The following is a 23,041-nucleotide window of genomic DNA, read 5'->3' on the forward strand; positions in this document are numbered from 1 at the left end:
ATACAGATAAAACAACTGTCCATAACCCCCATAAAACCATTGTTAACATCTTCACCAATCTTCCAGGCTCTGCTCTAAGCCTATATAAACTCATGTACACCTACGTATGTATGTATATACATATACATACACATTGTAGATTTAATTTTTTAACAAAATGGGATCACGCTATTCACACTGTTCTGGAATCTGCTTTTCTCCCTTAATGCTATAAAGTGGACATCTTTCAGTGTCATTAAATGCAGATTTCACCATCCTTCCAGTGACCACCTTGGGGCTGAGATGGGGTGGGGAGGAATGGGGATTGTGAAGAGTCAGGGTTGTGTCTTGCGAACATCAATGGCTCATTAGGAAAGATTTTTACGTTTCTGTGCTACAGTGCCAATTCTTGGGTTTCAAATCCACCACAGCAAAATGTTAGTCTTTTTCTCCCCGCAGATTTGTCCAATTATTACCTTGAGAGAAATCCCTCTCCTCACTTAAAATCAGTATGTTCCAGGGTAACAGCTATTTGCTGGCTAGCCCAAGGTGAGCTGCTGTGGTAAAAATAGAAATGTCCTCCTGGGAGACGTGGGTGGTGGTGGGTGGGCAGGTGAGAGGAGTGGGTGTGACAGTGTGTGTGTGTTCGGGCTGAGGGAGACAGGTGGGGGATGAAGCAGGTGAGTCCACTTGTTGATTCATTCAGCAGTGTTTGTGAGCCCTTGTGAAGCACCAGGCTTTGTGTTAAACCATCAGGAAACAAAGGTGCCCCAGGCTGAGGAGCTGTCAGTGGAGTGAGAAAGGCATCTGTCACACAGTGTGACTAATGCTAGAATAAAGGTGTAGGAGTTTCGTGTTGCTGCTCTCACAAATTAACACAAGCTCAGTGGCTTAAAATGACTCAAATTTGTTATCTGATGACTCTGGAGGCGGGAAGTCCCAAATCAGTGTTACTGGACCCAAGTGAAGGTATCCTCAGGGCTGGTCCCTTTTCGGAGGGTCAAGGAGAGTATCTGTTCCGTGCCTCAACCAGCTTCTAAATGTTGCTGGCATTTCTTGGCTCATGGCTTCATCCCTCAAATCTCTGTTTCCACGATCCCTTTGCTCACTTCCTGCTTCTTTCTTTCTTTTGTTTTTGTTTTTGAGATGGAGTCTTGCTCAGTCACCCAGGTGGGAGTGCAGTGGCACAATCTTGGCTCACTGCAACCTCTGCCTCCCGGGTTCAAACAATTCTCCCTGTCTCAGCCTCCCAAGTAGCTGGAATTACAGGCGTGTGCCACCACACGGCTAATTTTTGTATTTAGTAGAGATGGGGGTTTCACCATGTTAGCCAGGCTGATCTTGAACTCCTGACCTCAAGTAATCCGCCCGCCTCAGCCTCCCAAATTATTGGGATTACAGGCATGAGCCACCACGTCTGGCTTCTGCCTCTTTCTTATAAGGACACTTGTGATTACATTGGGTCTGCCCAAATAATTGAGAATGATCTTTCCATCTCAACCTCCTTAACTTACTCAGATCTGCAAAGACCCTCTTACCATAGGGTAACATGGATGGTAAGTAAGGTATCCTATCCACAGGTTCTGGGGGCTAGGGCATGGACATCTTTCGGGGAGGCATTATAAGCCTGCCACAAGAGTCTGTACAGGATGTCTTGGGAGTGGACATAGGGGAGCAACCTACTGCCTGGAGGTGAGGCTGGGAGGGCTTCTCAGAGGTGGAGACCTCCGATTTGGGGCTGGAAAGACAAATGGGAATTGGCGTACCAGTGAAGAATGGGCAGGGTGTCCCGGGTGGAGGTGTCAACTTGAACAAGCACATCAGAGCGTGAGAGTGTGTTTTGGGGATGGGAAAGAAGTCTGCTATGGCATGGGTTGGGGCAGTACGGCAAGGGATGGCAGTGGAAAGATGGGTTGGACCGAACTTGGGAAGAGCCTTGAATGCTGGGTAGGTTGGGACTTTGTCTCAGGCAGTGGGAAGCTTGAGGGAGTTTTAAGTAGAGGAGGGATGTGATGAGATGAAGTGGGAATGCAGGCAGCCAGGCTCGGGTCCCTTTTCTTTTGGTAATTGTGTGATGTTGTACAAGTCCTTTTCTACTCTCTGGATCTTAGTTTTTCAACTTCAAAAATGGGGGAGGAACTGGCCCTTTTTAGTACTCTATGACATTTTTTGGCAGGTGACTCATTTTTTTTTTTTTTGAGACAGAGTCTTACTTTGTTGCCCAGGCTGGAGTGCAGTGGCGCAATCTTGGCTCACTACAACCTCCGCCTCCCAGGTTCAAGTGATTCTCCTGCCTTGGCCTCCTGAGTAGCTGGGACTACAGGCGCGCCACCTTGCCAGGCTAATTTTTGTATTTTTAGTAGAGACGGGGTTTCACTATGTTGGCCAGGCTGGTCTCAAACTCCTGACCTCGTGATCCACCTGCCTCGGCCTCTCAAAGTGCTGGGATTACAGGTGTGAGCCACTGCGACCAGCTGCAGGTGACTCTTTTGAAAATCTGTTATTTCCAAGTCATTCCAAAATTTTGGAGAGATTTATGGATTTCTCACATGCTCTTCCCTTGTTTATGAGCCCCTGGAGAAGATAGTCTCTATTCTATGAGAAAAAATCCCCTCCACCTCTGACAGTCTATAGTTCTGAGGTTTGGTGTAACATCACAAAAGAAAAAAATTGATCTCTTAGCCTGTGTGAGTTGTTGCCCAGACAGAGGACAAATCAGTTTCCTATGAAATTGTGAACCAAAACTATCTGAGACAAGTCTCAATCAATGTAGAAAGTTTATTTTGCCAAGGTTAAGGACATGCCCGTGACATAGCCTCAGGAGGTCCTGATGACTTGTACCCAAAGTGATAGGGGTATAGCTTGGTTTTATACATTTTAGGGAGATATGAGACATCAATCAGTACATTTAAGATGTACATTGGTTCAGTCTGGAAAGGTGGGGCAACTTGAAGTGGGTGCTTCCAGGTGATAGGTAGATAAGAGACAAAAGGTTGTATTATTTTGAGTCTGATCAGCCTTTCACTGAGTACACAATTTACATGTGAGGAGGGTAGAGGAAGAGTCACTTATGCCTCAGTCTGTCTCAGTGAATCTGCGTTTTTACATAAGCAACAGGCCAGAGGAAGCAATTAGATATGCATTTGTCTCAGGTGAGAAGAGGGATGACTTTGAGTTCTGTCCTTGTCCCGCATCTGTGAAGATAAACTATCAATTTGCATTGCCAAGGTGAAATTCAGCAGAACTGTTTTAGGGTAAAGATATTGAGGCCCACATGGAAATTCCTTGGGGGCAAACTGTGAAGGAGATATGTAGTTTTTTAATCTTTGTAGCTATCTTATTTGGGGAAAAAATGGGAGCCAAGTTTGCCTGATGCAGTCCCCAGCTTGACTTAGTGATTTTTGGGATTCAACTTTCAACCCCCAAAAAGGCAACAACTTTCTTCTTTTCTTTCTTTCTTTCTTTTTTTTTTTTTGAAACGGAGTCTCGCTCTGTCGCCCACGCTGGAGTACAGTGGCACGATCTCGGCTCACTGCAAGCTCTGTCTCCTGGGTTCACGCCATTCTCCTGCCTCAGCCTCCTGAGTAGCTGGGACTACAGGTGCCCACCACCACACCCGGCTAATTTTTTGTATTTTTAGTAGAGACGGGGTTTCACTGTGTTAGCCAGGATGGGCTCGATCTCCTGACCTCGTGATCTGCCCGCCTCGGCCTCACAAAGTGCTGGGATTACAAATGTGAGCCACCGCGCCTGGCCAACAACTTTCTTTTTGGCTTAGTGATTTGGGGGTCCTGAGACTTACCTTCCTTTCACCAAAAAAACCTGTAATACAACAAACAAAAATTTGGTGGCTTAAAACACAAGAATCTATTATCTCTCATGATTCCGTGTTTGATGGGCACCTTGGCTGGTCCTCTTTCCTGCTCTTGTATAGGGTAGGTGGTGTGGCCACAGTCAGAGACAAGGCCAAGGCTTGACGCATACGTCTGGAGTCATAGTACTGGATGCTGGCTGGGCCTCTCTCTCCTCATGGTCCCTCATCATTCATAGTCTAGTTCAAGCTTGCTTATGTGGTTCCAGGAGTCACACAAGAAGGTGAGAGACACACAAGGCTTCTTAAGGTCTTGCCTTGGAAGTTACACAACATTGCTCCCACCACATTCTGTTGGTCAAAGCAAGTCACAAGGTATGGTGAGCAGATTTCAAGGCCACTAAGTTTCCTGCCTCCCCCAGCCCAGTGTACATGTCCTGTATAATCCCCTCCCTTTGAGCATGAGAGGGACCTAAGGAACGTGTTGGGATTTTGCTCCCATGATTAGGTTATATTGAAAAAACAGGCCGGGCATGGTGGCTCCTGCCTGTAATCCTAGCACTTTGGGGAGGCCGAGGTGGGTGGATCACCTGAGGTCGGGAGTTTGAGACCAGCCTGGCCAATATGGTGAAACCCATCTCTACTAAAAATACAAAAATCAGCCGAGCGTGGTGGTGGGCACCTGTAATCCCAGCTACTCGGGAAGCTGAGGCAGGAGAATCACTTGAACCTGGGAGATGGAGGTTGCAGTGTGCCAAGATTGTGCCACTGCACTCCAGCCTGGGTGACAGAGCAAGACTCTGTCTCAAAAACAAACAACCAACCAACCAAACAAGGTTTTGTAGACATAATTAAGGTCCTTTAAGTTGACTTTGACTTATTCAAAAGGGAGTTTATCTTGGTCTGACCTAATCAGGTGAGCTCTTTGAAAGACAATCCAGGCCTCTCCCAAGGGGAAAGGTTGGAAGCAGCGGAATCACTCTCCTGTTGACCTTGAAGAGGCAAGATGCCATGTTGCAGAGAGGGCCATGTGGCAGGAATGGTGGTGGGTGGTTTCCAGGAGCTGAGGACCTCAGTCCTACAATCACAAGGATCTGAATTCTGTGACTAGCCACTGAGCTTGGAGGAGAACCCTGAGTTTTCAGATGGGGATGTGGTGCCAGGTGACACCTGGATTGCAGCCTGTGAGACCCTGAGCAGAGATTCCAGTTAAGCTGTGCCTGGACTTCTGACCCACAGAAACTGAAATGATAAAGGGGTATTGCTTTAAGCAATTAGTGGTAGAGTGTAGCAAACTAATATATCAGGCCAGCCCAGATTCAGGAACAGGGAAAGAGATTCCATGCCTGGATGGAAGGAGTGGCAAGGTCACACTGAAAAGGGGACACAGAGCTATTATTGTAATAATTTACCTCAAGGGTCCCTAGTTGGGACACAGCTCACGCTTAAAGCTGATGGGATCCCTGGGGCCAGACACTCCTTTCACAAAGGCACCTACAGAATTCTGGGCATCTTACCTTTGTGACTTCTACCAGTTGGGTATGGTTGGGACTCATGGGCTATGCCTCCATGTCCCTAGCATCAGACACATGTGGGTGCCTCATAAATATCTGTGGGACAAATCAAGGAATGAAGGTGCTGAACTGGGCTTTGCAGGGATGGGGAGTGAGGCCTTTGCCAAACAGGGTTTGTCTGCACCTGGGGCAAGGAGGGACTCAGGGATGGGAGGAGGTAGCTTTGTCCCAGGCTTCGACTGTCAGCCTGGCATGGTTGAGGCACAGAGTCTCTTAAGGCTGTGGACAGTGTCAGAATTGGGAAAGAGTACTTTAGCTCCAATCCCGTTGAAGATCTATCCAAGTCCACTTTCCAGAATGGACTGTCCCCTCCCTGATGCCAGAAGTCAGTGCCTTGAGCTTGGGACCACAGGGCCACAGGCCTTCATTCTGTCCTTGATTTAAGGTCCTGGAGGGCTGGGGTGTGAGTTAGAATGTGGAGGGTGTAGCATCCTCTGGACATTTAACTCAACACAGAGTCAACTCTGCACTTGTCTCCATCATTTAGAAAATGTAAAATGATATTCTGCAGATGTCTTTATCACTATACACTGCACACTGCTGCAACTTAACCCATTATGTGATTGTCTTAGTCACATGTAAGTGACTTATTAAGGAAGTGTTCCCAGGGGAGATTGCTAAGGGAATGAGTGAAGCAAGATAGGAAAGGGAAGGAAGCAAGCAGAGAGTAAGGTGTCGAGCTAAAGTCCTGCAGTGGGTGGCCCCAGCCTCACCCTTCAAGGGATCTGGAGAGTAAGTTATTCCTCAATATTTGCCCCTACCCACCAGACCCTGGTTACAGGCTGCAGGGCAAGGGTATTAGGTGGGGGGAATGTTGATCCCCCAGACACGTGCTGCTTTCTGCCTCTGTGTGCAAAGTGGCTTCAGTACCCTGGGGATGGCCTTTGGAAGGAGAGCTACAGATGCTGGCTGCTGGAGGAAAGGCACATGGGTGGGCTTGGGGGGGCATAGAACAGGGACCCCTGGGGATCCGAGCAGGGAACAGATGTTACTACAGAGAGTTGAGACACAGCAGCTGAGTATGGTACTTTATAGGCTCTGCAAACTCCAAGCTGCTCCCATCCCAGGACCTTGGTCCTTGCTGTTCCCTCTACCTAGAACAGTCACATCTTCTCCCAGAGGTGGCAGGTGGCTTCTTCAGTTCTTTCAATCTCTGCTCAGATGTCACCTCTTCAAAAAGATTTCCTCTGACGACCTTATGTAAAGGAGCCCCAACTCCTACCCACCACCCTCTCTCCCCATAGATGGGAAAGGAAAATAAAAACTCGGGACCCGAATTCACTATCTTCCGGACACGTCCTTGACCTTGGCAATATAAGCTTCTCAATTGATCGAGGCCTGTCTCAGACACTTTTTGGTTTACAATGTCTATTTTTTTCCCCTGGTCCTTAACACTATCTGGCGTTATAGGAATGATTTGTTTAATGTGACCATTTATTTAATGCCTGACTTCCTCACTAGACACCAGGCTCCACAGCGGCAGGGACTTTGCCCATCTGGTTCCCACTTTTTCTCCAGTGCTAGCACAGGGCCCTGCACACAGTAGGTATCCAATTCATATATATATATATATATATATATATATATATATGAATATATATGTATGTTTTCCAATTAATATTTGTTGGATGTGCCATTGAAGGGCTTGTTGAGAGTAATTTTGACCATATAACATGTATAGGGATTCAGGCCCAGCAGCCGCTCGCTGCGTCTCTCTCCCACTCCCTGCAATGAGCTCTGGGAATGCAAAGTAGAAAACATGGGATTCCTGCCCTGGAGGAACTGAGATGCATGAAGAGATGGATGTGCACACGGATGAATTTCAGTGGTGCAACTTTTCATCATCAACCTCTTTGACCCTCAGTGTTCTTCATCTGTAAAATGGAGATAATCATTCCTATCTTGTAGAATTATCGTGAGGATAACAACATATGATACATATCAGCATCTGCAACTGTGTTGGGCACACAGCAAGTTTGCAATGGTGGAAGTGTATGTTTATATATGCCCTGAGCCAGTTTATACCTCAAGAGAGATGAACATCACACACACCCCCCCCCACACACACGCACACATCGTATACACTTATATGTTTTTCTTCCACTGAAAGTATATTGGACCAATTCTAGAAATTGAAGCTGTATTGGCCAAAAATAACAACAGCTAACATGTTGTACAGAACTCCTTATAGGGCTCATTTCTGTAATCCCACCACTTTGGGAGTCTGAGGCAGGAGGATCACTTGAGGTCAGGAGTTCGAGACCAGTCTGGCCAACATGGTGAAACCTCGTCTTTACTAAAAAAAATAAAATAAAATAAATAAAAAAATTAGCCGGGTATGGTGGTGGGCACCTGTAATCCCAGCTATTCGGGAGGCTGAGGTAGGAGAATCTCTTGAACCTGGGAGGTGGAGGTTGCAGTGAGCTGAGACCGCACCATTACACTCCAGCCTGGGCAGCAAGAGTGAAACTGTCTCAAAAAGAAAAAAAAAAATAACTCATTATGTTTCAAGGACTCTTCTGAGAGCTTTACATACAGTATTAATAATTTACTTTATTTATTTTTTCTTCTTTTCTATCTCTACCTGATTAGAGAAAAGGTATTAATAATTTGATCTCAAAAGGATTCTACGAGGTAGATGCTGTTATTATTCCATTTTACTATTGAGGATACCGAGTTTCTATCCAAATGTGGAAGACTCAGAGATGAATGAAACTTTTCTTCTTCCATTTAATGCCCTTCCCTTATCTCTTCCTGCTGCCCAACGAGTCCAGCCACATGATGCTATTTGACCTAGGAAGCTGTAGACAAAGAAGCCAAAGACAGTTCAGGGGACAGTGTGAGCCCCTGAACATGTAGAGAATAGAAACATGTAGAGTTCCTTCTGAAACGTTGTGCTGTGAAATCCTGTGCCTCCAAAGACATGCTCGCTATTTTTAGAAAGAGGGCAGCAGAGTTGTTGGAAATATGCCCGAATACGGTCATGATTGGGCAAGGGACACGGGAAACGCCAATTTTGGCAAAGGGATTATTTGGAAATGCAGTTCTGACCAAGTCATTCCTCTGTTTAAGATGTTTCAACATTGAAGGAGCCAAAATATCAACAGTGAAAAAACCTCTCAGTGGCTCTTGCTGTCTCTAGAGGAAGGCTGAGCTCTTTCTCGTGCAGAGCAACTCTTCCCCATGTCCCTACACCCTGTACCCTCAACCTGCTCACCTTCTTCCTTGGGTCTCTTTGAACCACCTGCTGTTCCAGGGTGGTCCCCGCTTTTCCACACCTTTGTACCTTCACCCGGGATGCACCTATACATCTTTCAAAACTCAGTTCTGGGGTCTCCTGTATGAAGCCATATCTGGGCCTGCCAGGTAGAACTGGCCAGCCTTCCTTTGCCCCATTTGGGTGTTTATAGAGCATCAAGAACACAGGAGAGTTCTTCCTGGTGACTTGCCACCTCCCTGCAAAGCATGAGCTCCCTGAGGGCAGGGTTTCCTGTGCTCCTGGTTCCCTGGACAGGGCCTGACACTAGGTAGGCAGTCAAGTAATATTTACTGGGCTTCAATCATATGCTTGTACTATTCTAGGAGCTGGGGACATGGCAGAGAACAAGACAGACAGAGTCCCTGCCCTCAAGAGTCTTGGATTCTTATGGGGGCAGCAGACAGACAACAAACACACACGGCAAGATGATTTCAAGTCAGATACGTGTTGTGAAGAGGCTGAATAGGGTTGCACAGTGGAGAGGAACAGGGCTCATGGGGGGGGGGGTGCTCAGCATGGTGGCTGGGGCAGGCCTGTAGAGCAGCCACATCTGAGATGAGACCCACACCAGGAAAAGGAGGCAGCTGCATAGATCTGGGAGAGGAGCTTTCCTATCAGAAGGCCCTGAGGCAGGGACACACCTAGCATATCTGAGGGACAGAAGGAAGCCAGCGGGGCTGGAGCCGAGTGGACAGAGAGAGTGAGGTCAGCGAGGGAGGCAGGGCCCTGCAGGCCGTGGAGGAGAGCCTGGGCCTTGATCCAAGTACAGGGAGGAGGCCCCCAGTGACAACTCACTGCAGAGGCGAAGGGGCCTGGCACAGCAAGCTGGATGCAGAGGCTGAGCCCTGGGTGAGGTTCCGAGGGCCAAGAGGCAGATGCATTTCCAATCTGCTGCAGTGCAGCCTCCCTGACGTATATTCAGAGAGGCAACAGGCTGTACATTAAAATGGAAAGAGCTGGAAACTCCCTGGAAACTCCAAGCCTGGGCACCATCTCACAGATGGGTGCACAAGACGGAGGGAGCCATTCCCCTCTGGTCTGCTAGTTAGTTAGGTCTTCTCTACAAAGACACTTGGAAATACAATGATTTAAAGAAGAGCGTTTGTTTCTTTCTTCCACAACAGTCTGGCTTGTCAGGCCAGGGGCCCCCAGCAAGGTCTGCGGGACTGACGAGGGGTGGTCAAGGCCACGGTGGGAAAACTGACACCTGAGCAATTGCAGATAAAATCCAGGGGTGCTTCTGGCTCCCACGGGCCCCTCATCCGGACACCTCTTTCCAGTGAATGCAAAGCACGTGAGAAGAGATGCAAAGCTCTGGCGTGATGTCTTTCATCTCTCAGCTCTGTGCAAACTTGTTCTCTTCCTGCTCTTCCTGTTTTGCTGGGCAGCACGTTTTTTGTTTTTGTTTTTTTTTTTTCTCCCAACTACATTTCAGTGGTTTAGGGGGAATGCTAGTTTCTCCAGATTCTTTTTCACTTTAAGGAAAGGTTAGGGAGCCCTGACAAGGGGGTGCTGGGGGGCTGGTCCTCTCTTGGGTTCCATTCTGCCAGTTCTGTTCTGTTCTGTTCTGTTCTGTTCTGTTCTTTTCTCTTTTCTTTTCTTTTCTCTCCCTTCCTTCCTCCCTCCCTCCCTCCCTCCCTCCCTTCCTTCTTTCCTTCCTTCCTTCCTCCCTTCCTTCCTTCCTTCCTTCCTTCCTTTGTTCTTTCGTTCTTTCTTCTTTTCTTTTTGCGTTTCACTCTTGTCGCCCAGGCTGGAGTGCAATGGCTCTCACTGCAACTCCGCCTCCTGGGTTCAAGCAATTCTCCTCCCTCAGCCTCCTGAGTAGCTGGGATTACAGGTGCCTGCCACCATGCCTGGCTAATTTTTGTATTTTTAGTAGAGATGCGGTTTTGCCATGTTGGCCAGACCAGTCTCGAACTCCTGACCTCAGGTGATTGACCCACCTTGGCCACCCAAAGTGCTGGGATTACAGGCATGAGCCACCGCACCCAGCCCCCCCATTCTGCCACTTCTGCTGAGCTGTGTGGACTCCTGCCCTGGAGCAGAGGGCTGGAATATGGCCGGAGAAGGCTGGCCATTGACCCGTGCTGCTGACCGCCTGCCCTCCCCAGCACTCCAGCCCCGGTGCAGTGCCATTCCCTGCTCACAGCGGGGACTGGTGTCACCTGGGGCCTTCCGCTCTGGCAGGAGGAGGAGGACCCCCCACTATGCGTCCCCTCACCTTTGCCTTTTCCTCCTCATCCCCTTCCCTGGGGTCTTGAGGGGGCCCCTTAGGGGGATTGACAATATCAAAAGCTTGCTGATAGGAGATCAGCTGTGAGGTTCCTGTTCCTGTTGTGACACGACAGTTCTGGGATTGTTTTAGGAGAGAAACTTCGAGAGGTTAAATGAGAAAGAAGCCTTCTAGTGGGTTCATTGAGTTCTGCCTCCAAAGCACACACCCAGCAGAGAAGCCCCGAGAAAGTGCTGGGCCCAGCTAAGCACCCCAGATCCTGTGCCCAGGGACATACCTGGACCTCCCAGACAATCCCGGGAGGGATTTTCCAGGGGTGTGGAGTTCTTGGTGAGGCAGAGCCAGCCAACAGAAGAACGCATCGGTCTGATTATGTAGTTAGTTTAGAACCCAACCCAATTTCGGGAGTCCCCAGCTCTGGGAGATTGCCTCTACCTTTGTCACTACCAAAATGCATCATCTTTCTTCCGTTTCTCTAGTGTTGTGTGTATGACTCCGATTTGTGATGTATCCCCTGCCGCCTGGAGAGGCAAGGAGGTCTGTCATCCACCTGGGAGGTCCGGCTGTCCGGGGCGGGCGTCACCTGTTGGGGGTGCCAATAAGGACACCGCCTAAGGGAACCATATCCTGATAATCATGTTCTGAGCCATGGGGGAACCCTGGTGCACTCCAGCCTCAGACTCTGGGACAGGTTGGGACCCCAGTGACTCTCACGTGGAGATAGGACATCTCTCTGGGCGACATTGTGAGCCGCAACCTCAACCCCATTTGGGCTGGGGATTCTGTGTTCCCAGGGTCCTGTGTGACCTGCAGCTGCTGAATGGTGTGTAGAATTGGAAGAGTTATGACCAAAAGCCAGTTCCTGTGTGAATTTAAGAGTGCTGGGTGGTTAGTCCAGGGGCCTACTGAGAACTTGTCGTATTCTTTTTTATTCTTTTTTTTGACAGAGTGTCGCTCTGTTGCCAGGCTGGAGTGCAGTGGAGTAATCTTGGCACTGCAATCTCTGCCTCCCAGGTTCAAGCGATTACCCTGCCTCAGCCTCCCGAGTAGCTGGGACTACAGGTGCACACCACCACGCCTGGCTAATTTTTTGTATTTTAGTAGAGACAGCGTTTCACCGTGTTAGCCAGGATGGTCTCAATTTCATAACCTCGTGATCCGCCTGCCTGGGCCTCCCAAAGTGCTGGGATTACAGGCGTGAACCACCGTGCCCGGCCTGAACTTGTCCTATTCTTGAACAAGAATAGGACATGAACAGAAATAAGAGGTAACAGGACTGTCTCAAATAACCTCAACCTCATATGCACATTAATGTGAATTTTTGGATGCCCTGAAAGGCAGATTTTGTGTGCAGAAAAGATTATCCAGGGGTTTTCTTAAGTTTTAAAAATTAATATTCAATTTATTAAAGTTATAAATAAAAGGAAAAACCTAGTTTGTCCTTACACTTTTAATTTCAGCTTAAGTAACTTATTATTTTAATTATAGATCTAGCAAATTTAACAATCACTTCTAAGAAGGCTCTGATTAATTTTGGTCTCATTTATGAACTTAAACTCCTTTAAACTTTTCATATTGCATTATTCATCACATATAATATATTTGCTTAACTTCCTAAGTATAATTGGCTGACAAACCTTCTTAAGTGCTGGAGCAATTCTTATAAATTGAATGCATTTAGCATATAAATATGAGCTTGAAGTCTGACTGGCTGTTCCAGTACGATGTGTAAAAGAGCAAATCCCAAGTCCAGATCATTTACTCAGTTACACATTTAAAATTGTAATCATGAGGCAATCTATTATTTTAATAGACTGAGTTCTCTTAAATATTATAAGAATATAAAATAGAAAAACCACCTTAATATAAAAGATGGCCAGGCGCGGTGGCTCATGCCTGTAATCCCAGCACTTGAGACGCCAAGGTGGGTGGATCACCTGAGGTTGGGAGTTCGAGACCAGCCTGGCCAACATGGTGAAACCCCATCTCTACTAAAAATACAAAAATTAGCCGAGTGTGGTGGCGCATGCCTGTAACCCCAGCTACCTGGGAGGCTGAGGCAAGAGAATCGCTTGAACCTGGGAGGCGGAGGTTGCAGTGAGCCGAGATCAAGCCACTGCACTCCAGTCTCGGCAACAGAGCGAGACTCCATCTCAAATAAGTAAATAAATAAATAATTAGGATTTTGTTCTTTTTACATTTCTGTACATAATTCAAGTCTTCCTGGGAGTAAAAACTACTTACTCACTACGGGAATAATTCAGTCATTTCAAACCATTTCTGAGGGTCTCTACTCAGCAGTTTGATGTTGCATAATGATTCAGGATTCTTCTCTGTGACCCTGATGGGCCATTCTGATTCCTATTTATAGATGCTTATCTCAAGACCTTCTGTGTGGGTCATCTCAGAGCCCTTGGGACTGCCTTTGGCCACAACCTTGGATTTGAGTCATATCACTACCGAATTCTTCCCTCTGTTCATGGAAATCTGGTAATTACATCAACGAGGTAGTTTCTACAGAACTGATTGGGTTTTTTGTTTCTTTGCCTCATAAGATATAAAAATGTCTAAAGGCCTTGGAATGTCACAGTATTAATAGCTGGCACGTATGGAAGGCCTACTATGTACTGGGCATCATTCTATGTGTTCTTCATTTGTTAATTCACTCAATCCTTTTTTTTTCTTTTTTTTTTTTTTTGAGACAGAGTCTCACTCTGTTGCCAGGCTGGAGTGCAGTGGTGCGATTATATTCACCTAGAAGTTTGTGAACACTGTTCCTCTTTCAGCAAAATCCATGTTATAGATGATGCTGGATTTTAGGCATCCAGAAAGGCCTGAGATTGGCAGCTATTTGTTGACAATTCAATGGGCATAAAAGGTAAGCGCTTAAGATAACCAACTATTAGAAGACTGAGAATGAGGGTGGTGGAGAGTATTCAGGGGACAGGAGAGCAATACGTTCTGGTGATGTCATTTTGGTTCATTACTCAGCATGCATTTTTTTTTGTTTGTTTGACAGAGTTTTGCTCTGTCGCCTATGCCGATCTCAGCTTGCTGCAACCTCCACCTCCAGGGTTCAAGCTATTCTCCTGCCTCAGCCTCCTGAGTAGCTGGGATTACAGATGCCCGCCACCATGCCTGGCTAATTTTTGTATTTTTAGTAGAGATGGGGTTTCACTATGTTGGCCAGGCTGGTCTCGAACTCCTGACCTCAGGTGATCTGCCAGTCTCAGCCTCCAAAAGTGCTGGGATTACAGGCATCAGCCACCATGCCTGGCCTGAATTAATATTGTTAAAATGTCCATACTACCCAAAGCAATCTATAGATTCAATGCAATCTCTATCAAAATTTCAATTGCTCCTCTTTAAGTGGAGGCCTCAGGCAAACATAAATAAATACATACATATATACATACATATATACAGGAAAAAAGAAAAAAAATCCAATAGCATTCTTCACAGAAATATAAAAGAAAAATCCTAAAATTTGCATGGAATCAAAAAAGGCCTTGAATACCCAAGCAATCTTGAGAAAGAATAACAAAGCTGAAGGCATCACACTCCTGCTTTCAAACTACATCACAAAGCTACAGTAATCAAAGCAGCATGGTACTGGTATAAAAAGACACATAGACTAATGAAACAGAATAGAAAGCCCTGAAATCAACCTATGCTTATACTGTCAACTAATCTTTTACAAAGGTGCCAAGAATACACAATGGGGGAAGAGTAGTCTCTTCAATAAATGTGTTGGGAAAACTGGATATCCACATGGAAAACAATGAAATTGGACCCGTATCATACACCACACACAAAAATTAACTCAAAATTGATTAAAGACTTAAATGTAAGAACTGAAACTGTAAAACTCTTAGAAGAAAACAAAGGGAAAAAGCTCCTTGACATTGGTGTTGGTAATGATTTTTTGTGTAGGACGCCAAAAGCATAGGCAACAAAAGCAAAATAAACAAGTAGGATTACATTAAGCTAAAAAGCTTCTGCAGAGCAAACAATCAATAAAATGAAAAGATAACTTATGAAATAGGAGAAAATGTTTGCAAATCATATATCTGATAAGGGGCTAACATCCAAAATATATAAGGAACTCATACAAGTCAATAGCCAAAAAATAAATAACCTGATTTTAAAATGAGCAAAGAAATAATAATAGATTTTTTTTTTCCAAAGAACACAGCAGTATATGAAAATGTGCTCAGCATCACTAATCGTCAGGCAATTGCAAATCAACACCACCTGAGCTAGCAACTCACACCTGTTAGAATGGTTCTTTTGAAAAAGACAGAGATAGTAAGTGTTGGCTAAGATGTGGAGGAAAACAAGGGAACCCTGGACACTGATGGTGGGAGTATAAATTGGTACAGCCATTATAGGAAACAGTATGAAGTTTCCTCAAACAATTAAAAGTAGTGCTACCATTTCATCCAAGAATCCCATTTCTGGATGTGTAGCCAGATAAAATGAAGTCAGTATCTTAAAGAGAAATCTCCTCCATTATGTTTATTGCAGCATTATTCACAATAGCCAAGACATGGGAGCAACATAAATGTCCACTGACAGATGAATGGCTAAAGAAAATGGGAAATATATACACATTGGAATATTATTCAGCCATAAAAAAGGAAATCTTGCCATTGTGACAACATGGATGAACCCAGAGAACACAATGCTAAGAGAAATAAGCCAGACACACAAAGAAATACTGTATGTCTCACTTATATGTCAAATCTAAAGCACACACACACATACGTGTAAGTATGTGAGGTGATGGATATGTTAATTTGCTTGGTTATGATAATCATTTCACAATGTATACATATATCGGTGTGTCATATGTCAAATCATCATGTTGTATACCTTCAATATGTTCATTTTTTTGTCAATTATACTACCAGTTTTCTCAATAAAACTGGGAAAAAAACAAAACAACATATAGTAACAATGTCAAAAAAGAAGAAGCCAGTAAAATATATCCTATTGTTCAATCCAAATAATCGATGGTGGAGCTGACTGTAAATTTTAAGAAAGAGGAAAGTAGAAACATTTACTGAGTGCTTGCTTTTCTTTTTTTTTTTGAGATGGAGTCTTGCTCTGTCGCCCAGGCTGGAGTGCAGTGGCGCGATCTCGGCTCACTGCAAGCTCCGCCTCCCAGGTTCACGCCATTCTCCTGCCTCAGCCTCCCGAGTAGCGGGGACTACAGGCACCTGCCACCACACCCGGCTAATTTTTTGTATTTTTAGTGGAGACGGGGTTTCACCGTGTTAGCCAGGATGGTCTTGATCTCCTGACCTCGTGATCCGCCCACCTCGTTCTCCCAAAGTGCTGGGATTACAGGCGTGAGCCACCGCTCCCGGCCTGAGTGCTTGCTTTAAGCCAGGCATTGTTCTAAGTTCTTTCTTTACCTGTATCATCTCATTTAATCCTCAGAGTAGCCCTGTGAGGTTTTGTACTACTATCAGCCCAAATTAGTCTTTTAAACGTTTATTTATTTATTTTTGAGACAGGGTCTTACTCTGTCACACATGCTGGTGGAATCTTAGCTCACTGTAACCTCGAACTCCTGTATCATCCCAAATTTAAACGAGTCAAAGGGCAGTTAAAGGACCTATCCAGGATCACAGAACTAATGCATAACACAATCCAGATCCAGACCTGAGCCCAGGCTGTCTGGTTCCAGCACCTGGTTCTCAGCCTTTGCAGTGCAGTGCAATTTTTACCAAAGAGCTCCTGAAATGAAAGCAACATAACTTAAAAAAAAAAAAAAAAAAAAAAGGCCGGGTGTGGTGGCTCACATCTATAATCCCAGCACCTTGGGAGGCCGAGGTGGGTGGTCAGGAGTTCGAGCCTGACCAACATGGTGAAACTCTGTCTCTACGAAAAAAATACAAAATTAGCCGGGCATGGTGGCATGCACCTGTAATCCCAGCTACTTGGGAAGCGGAGGCAGAATTGCTTGAACCTAGGAGGCGGAGGTTGCAGTGAGCAGAGATCGCGCCACTGTACTCCAGCTTGGGCAACAAGAGGAAACTCCATCTCAAAAATAAAAAATAAAAAAATAAAAAAAAAATCACAGATGAAAGCTCGAGCTGATTTTAATGAAACCTCTGTGAAGCAGTGAGGAAAAAGGTGTGCTAAAATTATATCATTTTTAGAGCAGAGCATTTTATACATATTGACAAATTCTTTTTAAACTTTTCAAAAATGTTAATAGCTAATTTTATTTATCCCAAAATGGGAATCACTTTGTTTCTCTTGATTATAAAAATGATACACACTCATGGTAAAAAAAATTAAACACTCCATAAAGTCCAAAGAAGGTAAATGTCATTCTAATTCCCACTACCCATTGATAACCTGAGGTGCAGTGTGGTGAATGACCTTCTAGACATCTTTTTTTTTTTTTCAAATATGTACACAGATGACTATGTGTATATCAGATCGGCATGTGGGTGTGTGTATAGGTGTATCCACCTATCTCCATGTCAAGAAATATAGATCTTGCCAGGCAGTGGCTCATGCCTGTAACCCCAGCACTTTGAGAGGCCCAGGAGGGGGTGGATCACCTGAGGTCAGGAGTTCGAGACCAGCCTGGCCAACATGATGAAACCCCATCTCTATTAAAAATACAAAAATTAGCTGGGCATGGGCACGCCTGTAGTCCCAGCTACTCAGGAGGCTGAGGCAGGAGAATCGCTTGAACCCGGGAGGTGGAGGTTGCAGTGAGCCGAGATCACGCCACTGCACTCCAGCCTGAGTGACAGAGCAAGACTCCATCTCAAAAAAAAAAAAAAAAAAAGAAAGAAGTATAGATCTCCGTTATCCCTTTAACAGTGTAGAGTAACCCACTGTATGGATGTGCCATTATTCATGTATATAATCATAAGTTAATGGATCTAAATGTATTGTTTTCAGTTTTTCGAAATTACAGACAGGCTGCAATGAATATCCTTAAACACATGTCTTCATGCACTTGCCCACTTATCTTCTTGGGATACTGTTGGTGGAATTTAGAGAAAAATCACTCACATTAGGGAGGGTATATACTGCTGACTTTGACCCATCAAATCCAGCCATGGATTCTCTGCAAACCGAGGGGCCACCCAGCTCCCTGAACAGTGGTCTTATTCTGCTAGGTCCTTGTGAGGGCGTAGCATAGCCTCACATCCTAAATTAAAGTCAGTTCACTGGCTGCTGCTCGGGTAACTGGTGAGAGAAAAGAGCCTTTGCCTCTCCGCAGCCGGGGAATTTCCAAATCCTGAAATTGTCCTGTCCAGACACAGTAAATAGTTTGGCCACAACAATCTCTGCATCCGCCTCCCTCCCATCTGTCTGGGCTGGGCATGCCCGTAATAAGTTTTTCATTCTGTGACAGGCTTGAGCATCCTTTTCTTAAAGGAGACAAAGGAGATAAAAGGGCCTGGGCTCAGAATTTTGCAAGCAGAACACACGGAGGTTGTGCCAAGACAGAGATGGTGGCTCGATGGCCAGCTAATTCTTGTTTATCCAACAAGCCATGCTGCTGGGGAGACCCAGAGAAATGAGACATAGTCCCTGTTCATGGGGGTTAGCTGTGTAGTACAGTTGATAGACCCATGGGGCCATGGAGTGGGTGTTGGGGGTGGGGCAGAGGCTACTCCATCATCACAGACTTCAGAGTGTCTTTCCAGCAAGACTAGCCACACAGTCTGCCTTTAAAGTCCCCTGGTAAGTCACTCAAAATGATATTTTCAAGTGTCTAGCATTTACATCTTCTGGGTGTTGGGGATCGACATCTGTTATCACAGGAAATGGCACTTTTATTATCATTGGAACAGGTGGATGGGGATGTCAGCCCTCCTCTGGCAGGACCAAAGCACTGGCCATCGGCAAAGGGAGGACATTTGGGTGTCCTTGGACCTGGGCAAGGGTGCACCCTAGGCTTTAGAGAGCCCAAACCAATTTTCCTCCAAATGTCCTCTATACCTGGTTTTTCTATGTTAGAGTTCAGGACCCAATCTGCTTACATCCACAAATCTCTTTTAATTTAGAACAGTCCCTATTTTCATACCGTGAATTGAAGGAATTAAGCTACTGTCCGATAGAATATTCTACCTTCTAGATTTCACTGATTGGTTTCTTACTGTGAGTTTGGATAGTTCTGTCTTGTCTAACATACCTCACTGAGTAATTCAGAAGGAGAAAGCAGAAAAAAAAAAAAAAGTCAGTGGGCATAGAAAAGATGAGAGATGAGAATTGTGGAATTACAAATTTTACTTAATGGGAATTTCCAGAACATTTCACCAAGTAACTGCAGACATTACATTATTTTCAAGCACGTCTGGAACATTTACGAAAATTGACCATTTATCTTGCCAAAAAGCAATCTTTTGTTAATGCCAAAAGGATGGATTGAACAAACAATATTTTCTGACCACCATGTACTTCAATAAGAAATAAATAACAAAAAAGCATAGAAATAGGAAAAACCTTTAAATAATTCATGGGTAAAAAAAAGAAAGCATAACAGGTTTTAGAATATGCTTAGACGCGAACAATAATGAAAATTCCACGTATCAGAACATATGAGAGGCTTATGATATAGGAGAAAAAGGCTGAAAATGATAAGCCAAACATTTAACATGAGAAGTTAGCAAGAGAACAGCTGAGTAAATCCTAAACAGCAGAAAAAAGAAAATTTACAGGTAAGAGCAGAAATAAATGAAACAGACAGCAATCATAAAACTGACATGACAAACAAAGCCAAATTTTGTTTTTTTGAAAAAACTAATAAAACTGGCAAACCTTTGGCAAGACTAATTAGGAAATAGAGATGGGAGCCATAAAGTATAGCAGAATTGAAAGGAAATTGGCTGGGGGCCGTGGCTCACGCCTGTAATCCCAACACTTTGGGAGGCTGAGGCAGGCAGATCACCTGAGGTCGAGAGTTCAAGACCAGCCTGACCAACATGGAGAAACCCCGTCTCTCCTAAAAATACAAAATTAGCCGGGCGTGGTGGTGCATGCCTGTAATCCCAGGTACTTGGGAGGCTGAGGCAGGAGAATCACTTGAACCTGGGAGACGGAGGTTGCAGTGAGCCGAGATTGCACCATTGCACTCCAGCCAGGGCAACAAGAGCAAAACTCCGTCTTAAAAAAATTAAATAAAAATAAAAATAAAGAAAGGAAACATGACTTCGATGAAGAATCAGTTTTAAAAATGTAAAAATGTGATGCAACTTTATGCCAATAATTTTGAAAATGTAAATCAAATTGCACAAATTTTACATTTAAGACATTTTAAATGTAAACAATGTTTTAACCATTTAAAAAATTGATGACTAAAAATCTTCATATCAAAGAAACAGCAGGACTAGACTTTTTTTTTTTTAAACAGAAGGGTTTTACCAAACATTTAAGGAATGAATACTTTCAAATACAAACTATTCCAGCAAGTAGAAAAATTACCAATACTTGCTAATAATTTTTACAAAGTTGGCTTAATCTGCTTGTTATCCCAACCAAAGACTGTTTGAGGAAGGAAAATATAGAACAATCTTTTCCATAAGCAAAATATCAGTAAACTGAATCCAAGATAATACATCATGACCAAATTGGATTAGAGTACACTAGAACAGATTAGAAAATTAAGTAACGTAATTTTTCACATTAACAGATAAAAGGAGAAAAACCATAGGATCATCTCAATAAATGCAGAACAGGTGTTTGATAAAATTCAACCTCTATTTATGATTAAAAAACTAAACAAATTAAGAATATAAAGAAACTCTTTTAACCTAATAAAGGATGTCTTTTTATTATTTATTTGTTTATTTTATGAGATGGAGTCTCGCTCTGTCACCGAGGCTGGAGTGCAGTGGCACAATCTTGGCTCAATGCAACCTCTGCCTCCTGAGTTCAAGCGATTCTCCTGCCTCAACCTCCCGAGTAGCTGGGAATTACAGGCGTGCACCCCTCCGCCCAGCTAACTTTTGTATTTTTAATAGAGATGGGGTTTCACCATGTTGCCCAGGCTGGTCTTGAACTCCTGACCTCTGGTGATCCGCCTGCCTTGTCCTCCCAGTGTGCTGCGATTACAGGCATGAGCCACCACGCTCAGCCATAAAAGATGTATTTTTTTAAAAATTCCCCACAGTGAAGACTTTAGTAAATATTAAAATGTTAAGATCAGTAACAAGCCAAGGAAACTTACTTTCACCATTCTATTAAACATTAAAGTAGACGAGGGCCAGGAAAAATGAAAGAAGGGTATAACATTGGGACAGAAGACACAAAACTGCCATAACTTCCAGATAATATGATTACTCTGTCATAGTGGAACTGCCTAGAACAGTGCCTGGCATGCAGTAGGCACTCAAAAAATATTTGTTGATCATTATGTTGTGACTTACTTTATCTCAAGTTATTTTATTTATTTATTTTTGCCTTGAAGCCCTCTGTTTTTTCCCCCACTCTGAATACTGAAAGATGTATATGTGCTTTTTTTTTTTTTTTTTTTTTCTTTTTTTGGAGACGAAGTTTCACTCTTGTCTCCCAGGCTGGAGTGCAGTGGCGAGATCTCGGCTCACTGCAACCTCCGTCTCCCGGGTTCAAGCAATTCTCCTGCCTCAGCCTCCCGAGTAGCTGGAACTGCCAGCGTGCACCACCATGCCCAGCTATTTTTTGTATTTTTAGTTGAGACAGGGCTTCACTATGTTGGCCAGGTTGGTCTGGAACTCCTGACCTCAGGCAATCTGCCCACCTCGGCCTCCCAAAGTGCTGGGATTACAGGCATGAGCCACTGTGCCCGGCCAATCCTGGACTTTTGTTGTTGGGAAGCATTTTAGTACAGGTGCAATCTCTTTACTTGTAAGATTTATGTTCAGATTTTTAATTTCTTCTCAAACCAGCTTTGGTAATTTGTGTGTTTCTAGGAATTTGTACATTTCATCTAGGTTACCCAATATGTTGGTTGTTGGTGTACTATTCTCCCATAATCCTTTTTATTTCCATAAAGTTGGTAGTAGTGTCCCCGCTTTCATTTGTGGTTTTAGTTCTTGGCATTTTTTCTTTTTTCCTTAGTCTAGCTAAAGCTTTGTTAATTTTGTTGATTTTTTTTCAAATATCAACTTTTGATTTTGTTGATTTTCTCTGTTGTTTTTCTATTCTCTGTCTCATTTTTCTCCATGCTAATCTTTTATTTTTATTATTTCCTTCTTTCTGCTAGCTTTTTGTTTAATTTGCTCTTCTTTTTCTAATTCCTTAAGGTATAAAATTAGGTTATTGATTTGAAATCTCTCTTTTTTGATGTAGGCATTTACTGTTATAAATTTCCCTTTGAGCATCACATTTGCAGTATGCCGTTAAATCCTTGCCTTTTAACAGGAAAGTTTAATTAATTCAAATTTATTATGATTACCTGTATATGAATTTATGACTACATCTTATTTTCTTGTTTATTTTTTTTCCTGTTGTTTATAACTTGCTCTTTTTTGGGCTGTTTTGAATAGATGAAGATTTTTCTCTTATTTCTGTTTTTCCAGTTTGTTGGTTTGGAAGTTTTATATTCTGTTTTTATTCTCTCAGTGACTACCCTGCAATTTATCATATACATTGAAGCCTTGAACTCCTGGGCTCAAGTGATCCTCCTGCCTTGGCCTCCCAAAGTGTTGGGACTAAAGGCATGAGCGACTGCATCTGGCCTATCATATACATTCTAATGTTAACCAATCTCTTTTCTCTATTTTATCTTACCTGTAATGGAAATTTTACGTTTATTTTGCTTCCTTTGCAAACTTTATATTATGGAAAATTTCACATATATACACTAGTAAAAAACAATATAGTGATATAGGTGCAGTGGTTCACACCTGTAATCTCAGCACTTTGGAAGGCCAAGGTGGGTGGATCACAAGGTCCAGAGATGGAGACCATCCTGGCAAACATGGTGAAACCCTGTCTCTACTAAAAATTTAAAAAATTAGCTGGGTGTGGTGGCGCGTGCCTGTAATCCCAGCTACTCGGGAGGCTGAGGCAGGAGAATCACTTGAACCCAGGGGGCAGAGGTTGCAGTGAGCAGAGATCATACCACTGCACTCCAGCCTGGTGACAGAATGAGACTTCATCTCAAAAAAAAATGTGTGTATATATACATATATAATATATTATGTATTATTATATATGTTATATAT

The 23,041-nt window shown here is 44.0% G+C and overlaps 1 long non-coding RNA gene across 1 annotated transcript in view; it reads left to right on the forward strand.

Moving 5' to 3' along the window:
• The first annotated feature begins 13,227 nt into the window (after positions 1-13,227).
• The window catches only part of LOC134739248 (uncharacterized), a 39,212-nt gene continuing 29,398 nt past the window's right edge, over positions 13,228-23,041 (forward strand). The window contains exons 1-2 of the long non-coding RNA XR_010125860.1: positions 13,228-13,346; positions 13,562-13,734. This is a non-coding gene — a long non-coding RNA (uncharacterized LOC134739248). The remainder of the gene's footprint in view (positions 13,347-13,561; positions 13,735-23,041) is intronic.

Source organism: Pongo pygmaeus, chromosome 23 (assembly GCF_028885625.2).
Source record: "Pongo pygmaeus isolate AG05252 chromosome 23, NHGRI_mPonPyg2-v2.0_pri, whole genome shotgun sequence".
NCBI lineage: Eukaryota > Metazoa > Chordata > Mammalia > Primates > Hominidae > Pongo > Pongo pygmaeus.